At 35.0% G+C, this 20,365-nt stretch overlaps 1 protein-coding gene across 17 annotated transcripts in view; it reads right to left on the reverse strand.

Annotated features, from left to right (window-relative positions):
• Tenm4 (teneurin transmembrane protein 4) overlaps positions 1–20,365 on the reverse strand; it is a 2,854,999-nt gene that overhangs the window by 2,596,820 nt on the left and 237,814 nt on the right. The window contains exon 1 of one of the 17 annotated variants that reach the window (XM_087211372.1): positions 15,699–15,786. The exons of the other annotated variants lie outside the window; for them this stretch is intronic. The gene's annotated coding sequence lies outside the window, so the exon portion shown is untranslated. Of the gene's footprint in view, positions 1–15,698; positions 15,787–20,365 lie in introns of those variants that run through there. 17 annotated transcript variants of the gene reach the window in all.

Consider the following 20,365-nt stretch of genomic DNA (forward strand, 5'->3'; position numbering starts at 1 on the left):
CTATGGTGAAGTAGAAGAAAACCTTGATTTGATGCCTGAAAACGGAGATTTTGATTTATAAGATTTGTTTTATACTTGGATAAGTCTCTATGCATCCTATATATAAATCAGAAAACCTTTCTGTTGCTTTGCAAAAATAGTTGGCATTTGCAAGGTTAAAGTAAGAGAGGATACTTTGGCTCTGAGTTTTGGAGGGTTCAGTCCACACCCAGTTGCCCCCAAAGCAGGAACATCATTGTATAAAGGCAAGGTGGGGCAAAATTCCTTACTTCCTGGCTGGCAGGAACAGAACACAGTGGGATAGTGCCAGAGAGAAAGAGGTGTGATCAGATAAAATTAGCATCCCAGGTCACCCCCCCCCATGACTCATCCACACACACCCAGATGTGTGGTTTATCAAACTCCTAGGCATCTCTTGATGCAGAGTGGTTGACAATCAGGATTAACCATCACAAGCCTCAAAACAAGTAATAGATTGCAATGTTTTATGTAAATTGCATATTTTTTCTTATGGCAAGCCATTTAAATTAAAACGTACTGCTTATTTGTCCAAATATTTAAAAAAAATCAAATCAACTGTCTCATAAAAATTTTCATACTTGAATTAAAAAGTCCATTCTAGTGAGAATCTAATTGAAGTATCATTATATAATGATTTTATAGTAAATTGTTGTAGAGTATCTGTCAATTTGATTAAAAAGTAGAATACATTCCCTCCAAAAACAAAAGCTACATATCTAAAATTAGCACAGAAATAGGCAATGTGATGACCACAAATCCTAAAATAGAGAAGTTAAAACTCCCAAAAGAGAAAGTAATTGTAAGTGCAACTAAAATAATCAACAACCAAACATGTTAAACTTTATAAGTAGTGTCAACAACCAAATATGTTAAACTTTATAAGAAAAGCACACGTGTGTGTCAAGTGATCTCTAGGATCTGAAAAGAGAGCAAATCCTTTTCTAACACAAGGATCTAAGAAGACAAGGGAGTCACCTAAAAGGGAATTGAGAAAGAAGCAATCACCTTAATTTGTTTTGGGCACATAGGTGAGGAAAGACGTGTACAAAGGGAAAAATGAAACTATTGAACCTTAGAGGTTCTAGCTATATTGAAATGTAAATGGCAAATTGAAAGTGTAAATAAGGACTAAAATGTATAATAAATAATGTAAAATAGGAAGAAAAGGGCAAAGAGGAAGAGGAAGTGAGAGGCGTATGGGAAAGGAAAGAAGGGAATGGAATTAATATGAAAAAATGAAAGCAAAGTCTTTGTAAATAGGGAAGGGTGAACCGGTTGAAGGGAGGGGAGAGGAATGGGGAAAAAAATAAGAACAAAGAGAGATTACGTAAAGGTACAAATTTGCAATGATGAATGTTATTATATTGTATACCTAAAATGTACCAATAAAATTAATTTTGAAGAAGAAATGGCAAAATATTTGGAATGATTAAATGAGTGAGTTAGGCTTTGTTGGTCTCAGGGAAACTTAACTTTGGATGAACTAAAATTTTATATGCTGTACTAAGTAATCTTAACTGGAAGTAGTGGACAATTCAAAATTAGAGAAATCAATATTTAAATAGAAAATATAATGACCAGAATTCCCATTGGGAATGTTAATTGGGATGTTAATAAAATAAACTACATATGAACTGTGAGCAATGGATATGTGATAGTGACAGAGAAATGACAAAGTTTCTGAGCAAATAGAATTACAAAGAGTTAATACAAAATTCAGAAATTAAAATGTAGAATAATAACCAAATGGCATATACACTAATTAGGAGTACAAATATAAGTATTGTTGCATAAGCAAACTAAATAGAGAAAAAGGTGGTGATTTGAATATTGCAAACTTGTACAAAAATAAAAACATCTGAGTTTCAGATATGTAGCTGAAAAGGACTGAAGAATAGATTCATAGAAGAACTCTGGAACTTTATAAAGACCACAAAACCAAAAATAAATTAGATATAAAGAAGCATGTTTATAATATGAGGAGTTTTAGAGCTGAGAGCTTAACATTTAAACAGATTCAGAGATTTGCCCTTCTTTAATAAAATGAAAGAATAAACAAAAATATTTTTAAACATTAATATTTATATTTTAAAGTTTCATAAATTTTTCAATAACAAATAGTTTGATAGTGTCACAATTATCACTAAGTGCAGGAAACATATCTATATCATGATTTTCTTATTGTTTTACTTTATGTTTTGATCAATTTCTCATAAAAATACTTATATAATTTTCTACAGAAAAATCTTTAAATTATCTTTCAGTGGCATTATATTTTCTTTATGGGTAAATGTACCTTAGTTTTAATTTTGATCTTGTATCTGGTTATTGGAATTGTCATATAAATATCCAGCCAAATATGGGGAAATATAAATTCTCTTTTCATATATGTTTTGTAAAGTCTGAAAGCATTTTTCAAAACAGCTTCTAGCTTTCTAATTTCTGTTTTCTCTACTTCCCATGTACTTCTGCTCCTGGATTTAAAAAAAAAAAAAAAAAAGGCAGTGTGAATCTCACATCCTTGAGAGGTAGCCAGGAAAGCAAGGGGTATAGAAACATACATTCTTCAGCTTCATAGTAAAGTTGTCCCTGAAAATAAAATAAAAGCATATTTTGATATTTTTCTGTAAAACAAGAATTCTTTATTAGGTTGTTTGATGATGAGAGGCCAGTAACCATTTTTCTATAAAATAAGAATTCTCATTAGATTGTTTGATGATGATAGAAATAACCATGACATGATGATTATGAGTTGGAGGTAGAGGGGAAATAAACAGGAAAGCAATCATCCTTGGAAAGGTAGTCACTGGGGGATACTAAATAATTGACTATTAAGATAATAGAGAATACCACCTCTTTAAGGGAGATAGATTTGAAGGAAAGTCACACTAATGGACTGTGTCCAAAATATACAAACAGCAAAGGAAATCTGGCATGGGGCTAATTTTCTCTCCACTGTGACCATATGCTTGCTGAAGGTGTTAATGGCACTAATTGCTTGGGGAAGATTCTGCACAGTGCATTTTATATACTACATTGAAAATTTTAACATAAACATGAAATTTCAAGCTTGTACTCTTTAGACCTTTACCAAGCAGCCACAATTTATCTTAGTAGGCTTTGATATTAGAAGAAAAGTGTAATCTTCCTCCAGAATAGGTCAAATAAATCTTTTTCAACCAAGAAACTAAGATTCTCCAAATTAACTCTTCATGATGCTTGACATCATTTCTGAACCAAGACTGAGGAGAATTGCATACTACAACTAAGTGCCTACATATGATACTGCAATTACTCCCAAATAGCAAACAATACAAGTAAGATGACAGGCAGGAAATGAAAAACTGTGTATAACTAGCAAGTCTCCAAATAAAGGCAAATCAGTGTTATTTCATTTCTAATAAGTGGCTACTTAGAAACTTGGCTTCTACATAATTATATTATCCAAGTAAACTATAAATTGTGTTTATCCATGAAATACATATAACACAACGTTAGTTAGGCATGGCCTAGAGAGCTGGTAGCTAAGCAGAGGGTCATGAATGACTCTGAAGTAGCACAGAAAACAATATATATGAGTTGATCAGAAAGAAAGCTCCTAGCTCCATCCTCAGAAGTCACCATTGTAAAAACAAAACAAAACAAAAAAAGTCTGTGAAAAGAGAAAAGCCAATGATAAGGCTGTCAGAAAAATGTGAAAGCAAGAAAAGAAAAACTAGCCTTTATCTATCTTTTTTTGCTATCAATAAACTCTGCTTGTGTACTGTAGGATTCAGGATATCCAACTGTGTGACTGTACTAAAAACTACAGAATTTTGAACATTTTATTGCATTCTATTGTATTTGGAGTGACAAGTATAACATACTGCAGAGGCTGTGTAATCAAAAAAACTCTTTCCCGTATTATCAAGAGGCTTTCCTATACCATCACTGTGCTCAAAATGGAAGACCAAGGATTCCATCACAAAAGTCTAGAGGAAGCACCACTCACAAGTCACTCTGGGCCATGCACTCAAGTTAGTAGTGATGTGGCTGCATGAGGTGGTAGCAAATGACCAGTGGCAGTGCAATCTGAGTAAGATACTGAACAGTATAAATATAGAAAAAGGAAAGCCAGAATAAGAAGTGAAGCTGCTGTTCTACCTCACCCCAGCTTGAAGGACAAGTTTGGAGATTGTGTCATTTTGTGAAACACCCCAAATTCTCCAGGGTACCTGCTAAATGCTTATATTAGCCATGACTCACCCCAGTGGCAGCTCAGTGGCAATCCCACTGGGATGGAAGGACCTGGAGACTAAGATATTCATGATAGGGAGAATCTCCCTGATCCCAGGTCCTGTGGGAATCATGAGATAAAAAACACAAAGCACTGTGAAGGGGGCAGAAGTTGTGATCACCAACCCAGTTGGCCCAGTTATAGCTTTGATCTCCCTAGCACAGGGAAACTTCAAGCCAGAGAGAGACTGGGGGGAAAGGAACACAGGGAACCCAGGCAAACCAAGAAATAAATTGGGGGATGGAAACTGAGGCAGAGATAGAAGTGGTGAGACATGGTCCAAATGGTCCTGTTGGGCTTTTGTGTCTCCCAACACAGGGCACAGTGAGAAGCACAAGCCTGAGAGAAATCTGGAGAACAGTGGCAACTTTGTGAGCATCAGGGTTGGAGAAAGAACACAAGATTGGTTCTAGCGGGGGATATCCCTTTCCTCACCCCTGGATGGTGCTGGAATTGCAGGCCAGAGGGAAACAGGGAGAACTGCACCATAACTGGGAACCAGGCATGCCAATAGCTAGAGTGAAGGAAGAGGCTGAGATTGCCACAGAGGCTCTTACAGACTCACGGCCTTTTAACCTGAGGCTGAGACCACCTGAGAGAACAGGCCAAGCTCACTGCACAAGTCATAGCAAGGATGTGTCCTGGAAACCTGAGGCTGAGACCTACCAAAAATGGATCCAACTCTCTCCGAGAGAATCTTGAAGAACACTGAGAGGCTCCAGTACACAGACTCACAAGTGGAAATACCATATGATTTCTCTTATGTGAGAAAAACAAACAAACCAAGGAAGAAATCAATTCTATTTGCTACAGCTTAAAAATTAAATATCTAGGAATTAACTGAACCAAGAAAACAAAAAACATTTGTAATGAAAATTACATAACATTAAAACTACACTGAAGAAAAGACAGCCTCTTTAAAAATGATGCTGGGAAAACTGGATATCCATATGCACAATTTTGAAAAGTAGATCTCTATGTCTCACCCTGTTTTAAAATCAAATAAAAATGGACTGAAGACCTAGCTATAAAACTAGAAACTGAAACCATAAGAACAGGTTGACTTTCTGAATGGGACTCCAAAATTATAGGAATCAATATTCAGAATCAGTAATGGGATTACATCAAAATATAAAGCTTCTGCAGAGCAAAGGAAACAAAGTGAAAAGGCAAGCCACAGAATGGGACAAAATTTTTACTGGCTTCTCTTCAGACAGAGAATTAATATCTATAAAGAACCCAAAGTCGGATTCCATAAAAACAACCAATCAAAAAGTGTGCAAATGGACTTAAAAGACCCTTCTCAAAAGAGGAAATAAAAATGGACCATAAGTATATGATGAAATACTCCGTATCTTTAGCCTTTGGATAACTGGATAAAAACTACATTGAGATTCTATCTCATCCCAGTTAGAATGACCTTTATGAAAATATACCAAAGACAATGAATCTTTAGGCTTTAGCAAGGTTGTCAGAGGAGTATAATCTAGTACAACCACTAAGATAATCAGTACAGAGATTCCTCAAAATACTAAACATAGAAATAGCATGTGATCCAGCTATAGCATTCGTGAGTATAATCCTGAAAGAATTAAAATCAACATACTATAGTGATATGAGCATACTCATGTTTATAGCAGGGCAATTCACAATAATCATGCTGTGCAAATAGCTTAGATTCCCATCAACAAATGAATGGATAAAAAATATATATTTGCACAATGGAATATTTTCAGCCATAAAGAATAGTGAAATCATGTCATTTACCAGAACATAGACGAAGCTAGACACCATAATATGAGATAAATAACACAGATTCTGACAGTTAAATATGCTGTTTCTCTTATATGATAAACCTGTTAATTATATAAAATAAAGGAAGGTTGACAGAAAACTAGGAGGTAGGCAATAGATGTAGACTATTGGGAGAGGATAAGAACAAAGGGGAAAGTAGAGAGGTAGAAAAGAGAAGAAAAAGGAGGGAGGATCATGGCATAGAAAAAGATCAAGATATGTTAAATACCTGTACCATTATACTTTCCCATTTTGTATTAGCAACATACAGTAATAAAAAAAACAAATATTATAAAATAGTGGAGGATTATACCATTTTTATCTGTAAAATTAGTTTGTGATGAAATGATATTTGTATCAATGTAACTTATGCTAAGAAAATTTGAAGAGTTCCATACTTGGAGGAATAAAAGACACTACTAGATTTACAATATTAGGTATTTCTATTGTATTTGTTAACCAAACAAATTTGAATACGCTTCTGTAAGGAGTCTTCATCTTAGAATTCCATGAATGACAGTCAGATAGTAGGCTATGTAATATTGAGTCTAGTCCTGTGCCTGACAATCATTGGTAGTGAAATTCACATGAGGATAAACAATTTAGGGAAGATGAAGAATCATTTCTAAGAAAGAGCTCCTCAAGAGCCATTATCTATGCATGTTCAGGGAGTGCACCAGGAAATGGGGACAAGTGGAAATGGTAATCCTGACAGATGGTGTCCAGTTGAATCAGATCATGGGGCACACATTTTGCTAATCTACTGAGAAATATTGTGTATAACTGAGAGAATAGTGTTACAGTCTCTTAAGAGCATGCCTTTTTTTTTTTATCACAAACCACCCAAATCAGTGTCATGGTTTCAAATCCAAAAGCACAATGTGATATTAGTGAAAGTTTCCTTCATAGGCAGACTTCCTCATTTTAAGATTATAGGAGTGGGGCGCACTGTGGGAAAGGGAATACAGGCTTTTAAGTGAATAAGTAGATCTGGTTTGAATTACAATCACCTTTGCCATTCAGGAGATGTGTGATCTGTGGAAGGAAGTTCTGATAAAGTAAGTTTGGTCCCTTTCTTCTCTTCTGAGCATAAGTGATCTCTTGCTCATCAGCCTGTGTCATAGGATAATGCAATAAAGGGGCCCTCACTAGACACAAGCCCTAGACCTTGGACTTCATCACCTCCAGACTATAAAAAATAAAATCTTTGTTCCTTATAAATTAAATTACCCAGCCTCGGGCATTCTCAGCATTTAACCTCTGTTAGCTACTGCTCCCTCACCTCCATTGTGTTGGTTGCAGTCCTCTGCAAGAGGTCAAATGACAGAAATTAGATAGCAGTGAATTTTTGGAATCAAATACTGTCTATATTGGTCATTATCTTAGTCACTTTCTCATCATTAGAATAAAATACTTGACACCCACAACTTAAAGAACAAGTTTACTTTGGCCTTGGTTTTCAGTACATGGGTGATTGGCTACAAGGCAGAAATGGCATGGTGAAAGAACCTGGGCAGAAGAAAAGGTCCACAATCCCTGGCAGCCAGGAGGTAGAGAGAGAGGTGAGGAGCTGAAGATGAGAATATACTTTCCTAGGTCACACCCGCAGTGACCCACCTCCAACCAGGCCCTACCTTCTAACAATATGTCAATTACAGGGCTCCTATGATCCAGTCATCTCCCAAACACATGAGACATTTGGGGTACATTTCAAATCTAAAACATAAGAGTGAGGCAATTTTTCTCAACTCTTTGTTCTCCGTTTTGAAATGATTTTATTTTTGTCACAATTAATTTGAAGTGCTTTCACACTGAACAGTTCTTCTGTTTGAAATTCTTTGGTCAAAACCTTCCATGTGTGAACTGTAGATTCCTAGAACTATAACAAAGAATATTGTCTAATACTTCTTTCTCTAACTACATGAACAGCTGAGAATAGAGTCATGCTACAATTTGAATGGACCCCAATGGGCTGGGGATGTAGCTTGGTGGTACCACACCTGCCTAGCAAGCTCAAAGTCCTGAGTTCAATTCCCAGTACTGGAAAAAAAAAATTCAATGCACTCCAAAAGTTTGTGTATTGTGAACTTAATTTCTGCTACAACAGAGAGAGGTGAAACTTTTGAGAGATAGATAGTATATGATGATTCCAGACTGATGAATACATTAATCTTGTCATTTTGGAAGTTAATTCTGATAAAAGGAGAACAACTCCTTTCTTCTATCCTGTGTGTGAGTCATTTTCTGCCCATTTGCCTTCTGCCATGGATGCTGCAGTTAAAAGGCCCTCAGCAGATATAAGCCTCTAGCCCTTGGGCTTCCCCACCTCCACACTGTAAGAAATTCAGTGTAGATTACTCAGTGTCAAGTATCCTGCTATAGCAGTACAAAACAATAAGGTAAGGCTGTTCCTACAAGGTTGCAACTTCTCAAAAAATAAAACAAAGACTTTATAAAATAATTGACAACACTTCACTTTTCTTTAGTTTTTTAAATACATGATTTATTGCCTGAATTCTTTCAAAATACATGTATACTTCGATATGTCCATATTACTTTACTGAAAGAAACACGAAAGTGATTTCTCCTCTTAACATGTTTTAAGTCGAATCGGTGAGAAACCCACTTAGTCAGGGAACTGCAAACTGAGGCATTAACTTATTGATGGGTAAACTAATTCATTTATTCACTGAATATTTACTAAGCATTTGAGCTAACTTACCAAATGCACCATAAGCTAGTGCCACTCAGATGAAGCACAACTATTGTGTTGAAAAGCTCACAGTATCTAGGATGGAGAATGCTATACCAGTCATTATATTCCAGTGTGATTGGTGATAAGTTTTGGAGAGATGTGAGGAATGGGCTTAGTATTTTTTATGTGTAAAATCATGAAATTAGTTTTCCACAAGACTTAATTTTCAAACGTGTTTTGAACCCTTGCCCAATGACAATGATTCTCACTCTTCTTGTCTTTCCTGTTTCATTTAGCCAGAAAAACTCCTTCTTGTCAAACTACTATACATCCCCAAGACATGACATAATTCTTATGTCTTTCTTTTATAAAACTTTGTCCTAAGTTTTTAATCCAAAGTTTCTTACTCTGATCAGCATAAGTCCATGTGTATTTCTAAGAATAGCACTCTTTCTGTGCCATTTCCATCTTAAAGTAGTCATCCTTATTCCCATTACAATTTCTGCCATCAAGCAGAGGGATTCTGAAAGGTTAGCTCCTCCTTCCTTTCTGGGGATTACAGGATACCTAGCATACCTAAATCTCAGAGAAGGCATACACAGTACATGAAAGAGTGAATGAATTTTATTAAGAAATTTGTAGAGATATGGAAGCCAAGTATACATTCCATTTTCTACAACTTGTTAAATAACTTAAGTTGTTCATTTTTATGAATAAACTTTTGGAAATATTTAGATGGACTACCTTTTCCAAATGCAAATACAATTGTAACAAAGACTAGATAAAACAGCATGGGTATTTGGGTGACACAGAGTTAAAATATCAGTTTTTTAACATTCTTATGATTTTGTTAAAGAATTTAACCATTGTGAATATTAGCCTACCTTTTAATATTTTTGTAGGTTAAATGTTAATGCTCTATATCATTCAATTGAAAAGATTGGTATTGCTGAGACATTTATATTTGAGGGTGTTAACAAAGTCAGGTAGAAAATTAATGTGATGCTGTCATAGAATGCTCATCTATTTGGAACTGTCCTCAGCCTGGCATTCAGGAAATTTGGACATTTGTTGATGGAAGTGTACTTCATAAGAAATGACTTTCAGATGCACAGATAAGCTGATGCCCCACATTTTGCCAGTATTAAAGTAGATCTCACTTGATAGCAGGGTGACAGGGGAGGTAATATGTGGTGGAACCCATTATAATAAGGCCAAGCAAAATGATTATTTCTCAATTTTCTTCCAGCACGTTAAATCTGAATTAATGAAATGTGACTTTATAGAATGACTGCAGATAATATAAAATGGGATTTTCAATGAACAACATTCTGGATCCCAGGAAACGCTGGTGAGGCAATGACCAGACAGGCTTCAGCTGATCTGCCCAGGTCTTTTCATTCCCAATTTATTCTTGTTATACGAATAATACATTATTCTGTAATGATTTTCCCCCTATGTTTTCTTATTATGTGACAGATACATCTCATTATAACATCACATTGTCTCTCCCACCTACATACTCACGCCTCTCTGCCTACATTTTTCCCTGTGGATGTACATTTATTATTCAGGACATAAGTATCATCTGGGAACCTATTTGTAGGTCTCCAGAATGAGTGAGATAACCTTCCGCTGTGGATTGCTCTTATCACGCTTAGGCCACATTTTACTCTTTGAACTATGAGTCAGCATTTCTCGCATTAAGAATGATAGTTTTGATTCACTCATCTCTGAATCATCTGAATCTAGCAAAGTGGCTGCAAAATAATAGATACTTATTCATATCTTATCTAACAGCCCATGAGGAAAGGAATGAGATTGTAATTGAGCAGGCTTGGGTGAATTTGTAACTCCATATCTATGTGCTAGATTACTCTTTGTCACACCCTGGGGATATGTTCCCTTACATTTTACAGCCCAGCAGATGGTTTGAAATTCTCTTGTTACTCTTCCCTGAAACTTAACAAAGAAAGGAAAGACAAAACTGAAAACATTTTTCTGCAACACTAGAATAGATTCTGCTTCTGGTCACTGATTCCTGGGCAGGCATCCTGAGGCTTTGCTTAAGCATGTCCACATAATTGCCTGAATTGGAGTTGACTGGAGTTTTTTTCATTTTTGTATTATTGCTTCCCTAGAGTTAGCCGCTGCAGTTTTATAAGAGCTAATTCGATTCACACCATGTATTAGGCACATAGTATATACTAGGAAAAGCAAGAATACAAATTGGACATGTCATGGTCTCTGAACATAAAGGAAAGGGAAAAATCTGAGTGAAAGGATATGCTGCTGCTATGCAGCTTTGGTGTGAATATATATTGGGAAATGTGCATCCAGATATTTAATTTTCTAGTCTAGTCCCTTCACAGCATTATACAGGGTGCTGTGGACTATAGCATAGTCTAGATGATATCATATGGGTTTGATGCATTCTCCTACTCTCCCTCATTTTGGACATTACATAGGTGACCTTAAGACAAGAATATACCCTAGCTAGTGACTTCTCAATACACCTAGGAGTAAAAGACAAGTTTGTCTTAAAATATGATGGGTGGGCTTACCTTTGGAGTGGATTTGTGTGTGTGTGCTTGTGCATGTATGTGTGTATGTGTGTGCACATGTGTGATATTTAAGATAAAAGTCTTGATGGTATGAAAAGAGGAAGAGCTAACAATGAAACTTTGAGATTTGGCAGGTAATTGAGAACTTGGGTTATTTCAATTCCTGGAGTGGACGTGGACATAACCTGCCCTTAGAATCAATAATCAAAACAAATCTTACCTCAACAGGACATACTGTGTCTGTCCAGTTAATAAAAGCTTACTCGCAAATTTTTAGATTTATTCTCACTCTAGGGAAACAGCAGAAACACGAAGTTTTGTAAAAAAAACCGACAAGCCCTTTACAGAAGTTTTTCTTTAAATAGGTTTCTTTCTCTTTCCCTTCTCTCTTTAATTAAAGCAGGTTTTAAAGAGGAGCTCATATTTTCAAAGCCAAATTTTCTGTTTTCAGAGTTGGCTCTGAGTTTTTTTATTGGATGAATAAAGCCGGTATTTGGTATTCTGAATAAATAAAGTATGTTTTGTTTGTATGTTAGAAACCTCTGGACATTTCAGGATTTTAGAATGAACCTCTATGGATTTCTTACCAAATCTCTGAAAAGCTCACTATTGTTTTAGAGCAGAGACGTTTGGTATCTGGTCTGAAAATTGTGTATATATGTAGTTTCAGTAAAAATAATTCTCAGACTTTTGTGAACAGAGGTGATGGAGAATGAAAGTTCTGTATAATCGGACAAGACAATGAGATTTGGCCAGAGTGAAGCAGCACAGAGGAAAATACGGGATCGGGATCAAGTGTATTTTTAATATATCTGATAAAATAGGAATAAGAAGTTTTGGCATACTATTGGGATTACAGGTGACAATAGTTTACTACATGTTTCAAAGAGATTGAAAAAGAATGTTGAATGTTTCCCCAACAAAGAAATGATAAATGGTTGAGTAGATAGATATGCTTAAGCTGATTTATACTTTGCATAGTGTATACATATATGCAAGTATCATCTATTATCTACAAATATATACAATATTTATTTTTGTATCAATTTAAACATTGATATAAAATATGGTTCTCTTTCTATCCAGAAATTTGCTGGGGTGTCTATGGTTGGAATCTGGATGATTCTCTCCGTAGTTCATGACTAAGCTGCCAGTGTGATATTAATAAAATATCATCAAATCGCATTTGTTATTTAATCTATTGGGGGAAGGGGCAGAGCATAAGACTGTGTAGATTCTAGTGACAGCAGCTTTCTAAATTCAGAGCTGTACCTAAAAAGGAGGTCAAAGGAGAGAGAATATATTGTCACATCAGACGAAATGGGTTTTGGTCTTTGTCTCTATTACTATCTGGGCCACATGGGGAAAATTATTTCATCTCTTTGAGCCTGGATTTTCTCATCTTTAAAATAATGCACATAATTTATTCATGATGCTTTTCATGTGCCAAGCTCTGTCCTTAGAATTTGACTTATGCTATCTCATTTGATCCTCAAAGCAACTCTAAGAATTAGATAATAATATTATATCTATTTTTCAGAGAAGAAAATTAGAGATTTGAGACATCAAATAATTGAAATGTGAGAATTATCTTGCAAAGAGGTAGCGAGAGCATGATTGTGCTCCCAACATTGCTTGTGGTTAGTAGTGGAGATGTTCATGGATGGAAGAGTTAGTGGGAAACTAGAGCACAGAGTAAGGAGGAAAGAACCATGAAGGAACCCTTCATAATTACCTCTGTGCCTTGAAGAGAGGAAGGATGCAATACATATGCACTGATGGATCCTGCTGGGATAACATGTGGCCCATTAGGGCAGTGGAGGCCAGATACAGTCATTTTTATGGAATACCTACTACTGGCTTGACTGATCTGCTCAGTACAATATCCAAGATGAGCATAAGGCTTGGGTAAATGCAAACCTGTGATGAGGAGTGACGGGCCTCTGGGGAAGGTTCAGTGTGGATAGCATGCTAACACTTTCTGAAAGGGTTCAATGCTTTGCTAAAAATTTGCCTTAAGCATGTGAGTTGTTTCAAACTCAGGTTTCAATAAAATTCAAACTGCCTGGACTTTTCCAAACTTGGGTTTCTATATTGATCAAACCATCTATAAAAATGCAAGTAAAATATCAGTATTAAGCATTTACACTTATGAGAAATACTTTAATATAAATAATTAGAAAATGCATTCATGTTGAATACAACTTAATTCATAAAAAATAGCCTTTGAAATGGCATAATTAAAAAAATTTATATATATTTTAAAATACAATTACATTCAGGAAAATAGTTCAAAATAATGTTTGATATTGGAACTAGGTTACTGGAGAAAAAAAGAAGTGTAGACTACCCTTTGATCAACTCTCAATGATATGAATTATTGAATATCAAGTATTGCCTTTATTCATTGGTATTTACTTTAACTTCCTGAATCTCTGCTAAGCAAACAGAAGATATCTTTCCTTTCAAGCTGATAAACTGGAGAACACAGAAATTAAGTGTTTGAGATATTTCTGCAGCTCTGTTGAATTGGGATGGATTGCAGATCTGAGTACCAAATCCACGTTCTCATTTGGAGCAAACAAAACACAGCATTACCTCCTGTAGCTCCGGTATATTCTGTACTATAACTGCTTTATCTTGTTATTCCATTGCTCCTAAGGTAACTCTAAGCAAATTGCCCTATTAAGTATGCTAGCATCTTTATTTCTCAGACTAACTGACTTGAAGAGTAAGGTGTCTTCTCCAACCCTAGTTCTTATCACACATTTGGAGTAGGATCTAGAGTAAGCTGGTACACCCCTATAAGGCTATATTATACATTTCTGTTCCTGTATAAGGAAATGACAGTGAAAAATTCACTTGAATTTTTGGATTCCCAGAACAGCTATCCAATTGGAGAAATGGGATGGAGCTAGTACTTGCCTCCCCTGTTAAGGAATTCATGCTCTACTGAGGGAATTAGGCAACTAGCAGATGATTATCAAACAGTGCAGGGTATTAATAAAGGGGCACTATAGGAAAGGAAAGGAAGGCAGTTAATCCAATCTGGGACTAGACTGCAGGTTGTCTGAAGTAGGTCTTTACCTTGAATGTGAATTAGGTAGTACCAGAAGGAGCAAACCAGCAGGGAGGTGATGGCACGCAGTACTTAAGGCAGAGTAGCTATGGAGACATAAATGAAGGGACTTTGAATATTTCCATGTCACCAGGTTTATAAAGTGTGATGGGGGCAGTAAAGGGACCTACATCAGAAGAGATAGGCATAACCTAATCAGAGAGGGGCTTGAATGTCAAATTAAGCACTTTGGAACAGAATCCTTCTGAGAATGTAAGCAGCAAACCTGCTTTAAACATGTATTTAGATGGAAAAATAATATACTAACATTAATGATAATTCTTTTCTTTCTAGAACAGTGGCTCTTCCCAGACTTTTGATCCCTAGCTAGGTGTCTTTGAAGATAAGCTAGTTCCTTTAGTCCTTTTCTTATTTATTAAAAACCTTACTGTGTATCTCAGTCCTAAACTACCATAAAAACCAAGGTACCTTTCTTCCTGGACATTAATTTACCACGATGTCTTTGAAGCATGCATCATTACATTCATCAAACATACTATATTCATTTACATATGAAGATTGGTGCAATAACCACCTCGAAATCCAAGTTTATTTTTATAGATTGTTATTATTCCTGGATTTCACTCTCAGGCTGCCTTTCTCTAGAGTCTGAGTTCCCAAACACTGTGCAACACAGAGTGTCACTTTCAGCTCGAGCTTTAAATAGTAATGCCAGGATAGACAGAACCAAGATTATGAATTTGTCAGCCAATTCTCTGATAAAGGTTTATTATTTAATTATTAATAAGAACAATACTTTCTATTGTTTTCTTGCTTTATAGCTTTGATACACATGTACACCTCCCTCCTTTTTCTTTGAATGAGGGTACATTTCCAGAGTCTAAGAATCTCTGTGTGCTCTGTAAAACTGAATATCCACCTGTGAAGAAGAGTTATCATTGGAGAAATTCCTCAATTGTCATCATGAGTGACAGCAGTCAACAAGAAATCAGATGCAATGCTTAAAAAGTCAGTTGTGCATAAAACATTTTCCTCATACCATTTCCAATCTTTTCTCCTTATAGTTCATCAGTAAGATAAATACATATCTCCTTGACTAAGCCAGTTTACTAGAATTGGTTAGAGACTCTCTAACTTTGTGTTGCCTAAAGGTCAGGGGCTACCATGATAGAAAAAGCACCTTCTGAATCTAAAGTTATATAAAGATGTTTTGTAAAGAGAAAGGTTTGACAGAAGTGGAGGGGTTTTTTTTCCTTTAAATATTTGTACCTTGTGGAGATGGATACTGTAACAGCAAAGATGGAATCCTCTGGTCCAAGTTGTAGGAGGACTGCAGTGAAGAAGGTCCCACTCTGCCTTCATAGCCAACCTTCTCCTAACTGTGGGGTCAAAAATAATTAATTTCTAGGAAATGTATAGAGAGAGGTGTAGTCACATAAAGGCACACCAAACCCAGTATCTCCTGGGAGGGAGAGACTGAGGGAAAGGAAACAGACAGAGAAACTCTTTGCCATTTGTATTCTCACAGCTAACAGTCTCACCCAAAGGACCCTGTAGCCTGAGGAGCCTTCTATGGATGCCAAACCCATCTCTTTTGACTTTTGTTTTAACCTTTAATCTCCTTTTCATTACTTTAAATTACTTTACTTTTCAAATGAGTAATTACTATGAGTTGGAAAAAGTTCTGGTTGTTTCTGATGCTATGTTATAAAAGCTAAGTGTCCCCAGGCTATGCTTTCCCTGGGAATTTTGCTTTCTCTTATCTGTTCCTTGAAAATGCAGACATTCTCCTGCATCACTGTTTATTATGAAGGTTTGATATGAAGAGAAACCATGCAATACACTACCTCACATATAGGTCATAATTAATGTATTACAGATTTTATAATGATCTTCTAAGTCCAGTAAATGTTAAGAACCACCAATTGGACTTTCTTATTATAGGCATTTTGTGCTTGCAGTATTTTGCTTCCAAAGGTTTGCAAACATATCTCTTTCAAGAATTTTGTACATCTATTAATTATTCAAGACTTCAGAGTTTTTTTTAAAAAGTTGAGTTATGCCTATCAATATTTACCATAGTATATACCAAACTAAAACTTATTTTAAGTTTATTCTCTTATTTAAATATTACAATATTTTATAATTTAGACTTTCATATAAATACTTTATTTTCTGAAAAATAATGATATCTCCAAGGACAAAGCTTTCATGAGAAGAGTAGGGTTTTATCGTTTTTAAAATATTTAGTGCCTCATTAAGAGAAGCCATTTATATTTTCAGATCTGTTTCTGTGTTCAATTTGTTACCATACATATTTGGAGGAGAGGTTGAAGAATATGAAAAATGTCTGGGTTTCCACAGGTATGCAGTTGGAAAACTGTTGGGCATTGTTGACCTAAGGAAACATTCTTGAGGACCTCCCAGACTGTACCTGGACAACCTCCTCTATTCAAAGCTGAAATTTCTACTATCCTTTCTACCGTCTTACTATCCTCTTGCTGCAATTATATTATTGACAGATTCTCAAGAATAAAGCACTAATGTGAAGGATAAGGCACCATATTACTGATCACACCTGCAATGTGGGCTAAAAGATCACGCACCTGTCATTTTTCTCTTTCCTACCAATTTAATAAAAGTGGTAGGTGTGCTTTTGGTACCTTCCAATTATCATTTCCTAGTTTATACTTGGAACCATTAGAAATGTTGTGGCCATCTCACACTCAACTTTGGAATCAGGAACAGTATGTATTCAATCTAGCTATGGTTTTGACAACTTAGAAATATTTTATTATCTCAAAAGAAATGTCATATAAGGAATAGAGTCTACTAAGTCACATTATAATATCATGTATGTCGGTTTTTTAAAAACAGAATCAATCATGTTAACTGTTGGAAATAAAAAAAGGGAGAAGACTACTTCAAAACTCACAAATTTAGGCACCAGAATATTTGGAAAGACAAAAAATCATATGAGCACCATCTTTGTTAAAATTATTGGATAAAAATTTTATTAGCATATGTAATAATAAGTAATAATTTTGGATTTTATTTTCCATAATAGTGTTGGAAAATAAAAGATTTATCAATGAAACAAAGATTCTGAGAAAATGCTCAAAGAATTTTCAGAATTTAAGCTTCTGTAACGAAGATGGTTGTCTGAACTACTGTAAAAATAGAACAGAGAGAAACTGACCAAAAATCAGAGCAAAATACCATCCTTCCCAAGAGGAAAACTACAAACTCAGAATCATTAAAATTATGTGCTGAAGAAGAAGGAACTACCATTGTAACTTTGAGCTAGTTAGATCACACCTTGTTTTCCATGAAGTATAATAAAACATTTTGTGGATATGAAATGAATTATTATTTCTACTATCCAATTGCTAGCAACTTGATATTAAAAATATTATTAACAGTGGCTTTATAATACCATTGACTGATTTTTCTAACTTTAGAACAAATTAGTGGTCTATTTTGAAATAGTTTAAAATAATATTTCCAATTGTAAAGGGAATGGGTGTATACTAAACCAAAAAATTATGGACTAGGAAATGTAATTAAAGGATAGAATAGAAACATTAAAAAAAATTTTGTTATGTGCTACAGTTCTTTTGGGAGTATGGAAAGCACACCAGGGGTCTCAGAGGTAAAGTGTAGAACAAGCTTTATTCTTAGCACGAGTGGGTCAGCCTGAGTTCACACACCAAGAGACTGATCCACCTTGGGGATTGAGCAGGGTGTGTTATACTCTCGGGAGGGGGTGGGCTTGCAGGAGTTACAAAGAATACAAATCATATGGGCTCAGCAATTCATTGGTTATTAGGCATCACAGACAGCAAGCTCAGCCCACAGAGTTACACCTCATTTACATTTAGCAGGAGGTAACAAAACTGTTTGAGAACAAAGAAAATTTCTTGAGAGGAAGTGCCAGGCTACACAAGCCTGAACATGTTGAGGGAATGGGGGCAAACTTCTCTCAGTAATCTGGCTTTAACTGCAGAGAGTCACATACCCCTTTCAACAACAGTTAGTCTCTCCTCATAGTTTTGGGGTTTTTTTCCCCCCTTCATAGAAACTTAATAAGTCAAGGGGGGAAAGTATCAATGTAATGATATGAGAATAATAACATAAATTCAAACCAACAAATTTTTTTGTGAAAATTAAGTAAGATAATACATATATGTGTATTGAGTATGAAAAAATACATGAGTTGATATTTTTTATATGTTCAATTGACAAAAAACTTCTGGCACATCTATGCTAATAAACAGCATTTAGAAAGAAGTTTTAAAGTAATACAAGCTTTAAAAAGTAAGAGTTATGTTTTGCTTCCAAAGAATAGAATTTTAAAAATTCTTTAACCACATTTTTACCATTATATTTAATTTTTTGACAGTATTATTATACCTATTTTTCTATAGACAAACACCCAGAATAATATTATTGCCCTCTTAGCAAGATATGGATCATTTCATATTCACTAAGGAGAAGTTGAAAGCTTTAATAATTCAAAGCAATTAATTTACCATTAAGTTATTATTCTCCTTTGAAAGCTGCAATAAACAAGAAAATTTGCTTTTGAAGAAATCTGTAAATTATTACCTCAAAAGTGTAAGTAACCAATGAAGACAATTTTTCAATAATAAAAAAACAAAATAAAAAGTGAAACAAAAGCACACAATCACTTAATACTGTTCTCACTTTTTAAAGAGAGTATTCATATTAATAAGAGAAAAAATTAGTTGTATAAAGCAAAAGATGAAACTATCAACTTGATATCCCCATATAGAAGAGTTTCAGGGTTTTTCTATTAAGTTATCCCAAGTTGCAATCACATATTGGATTTTGTTTCTTAATTCCTGAATTACTTTTAAGTTTTTATTAGTACATTTATTATCTATTTTTGTTGTTCTGCTGGTTTTCATAACTTTTATTATTACATATTTTCAGTACAGAATGATCACATTCAAGGTAGGGAATTGGTACATGTGTATAACACATTTCAATTTCTTTCTCCCCCACCCTCTTTTATTTTTCCAGCATCAAATTTATTTATTTTATAACACCTTATAAATTTAATTATCACTTGCATAGTTCTTATAATCAAAGTCAGAGTACATTTTCACTATTGTATGATTAAAAAGATTGAATGTGGCTCAGCAAGTTTAAGTGACTTACTGAAGTTGCTATGATACTGAATTGGCTTCTCTCTTTTCTCTCTACATCAGTCCTCAGCCTCAACATTCACATACCAGCACTGGACTAGCTCTTATAAACTGAGCTTTTCATAATAAATATGTGCTCATGACATCACTACTTTTCTTCCCTAAAATATTGATTTTTATGGATAGAATTTTAACATACAGAAATCCACAGAAATCTATGAAATTTCTAAATACAGAAATACACAGTGATTTTTCTCCTATTGCATTTGTTGAGGAGATCAGCTTTCAGTTACAGAAATTCCTGTCCAATACTCAAAGCACAGGTCAAAACCATCCTATGTAAAAGGCATCCCTGGTTTTGACTTGTTATTACTCTGCCTTCGAAACTCCCAAATCTTGGCTTTGATGGCTATACTTCTTAAAGTTCTGGATATTTTAGTTTATGTTTCAACAACACCAAACTACTTCTCATTCCCTGGTCTTAACAAGGTCTTCCTTATATCAATGCTTCTCTTTATGCTCTGCCTGAGATATTTTTTTTCAATGAATGCTATATACTATGAGCACCCATTACTACCTGTAAGAATTATAGTTATCACCTTTTCTAGGAAGTCTTCTCTGATTCTCAAGGTCTATCATTCTCAAAATGCTGTTCCGTAGCTACTCTGTCTCTCTGGATGCCCCATTCTACTGTCACTATTCATGATTATGTCGTTCTCCCTTACCAGACAGCATACTGTTGCATCCACAGAAACTTATTGATGT

The sequence above is a fragment of the Heterocephalus glaber genome, unplaced genomic scaffold (genome assembly GCF_053883595.1).
Source record: "Heterocephalus glaber isolate CG9 unplaced genomic scaffold, H.glaber_assembly_v1.0 deba00001428, whole genome shotgun sequence".
In the NCBI taxonomy this organism is placed as follows: Eukaryota; Metazoa; Chordata; class Mammalia; order Rodentia; family Bathyergidae; genus Heterocephalus; species Heterocephalus glaber.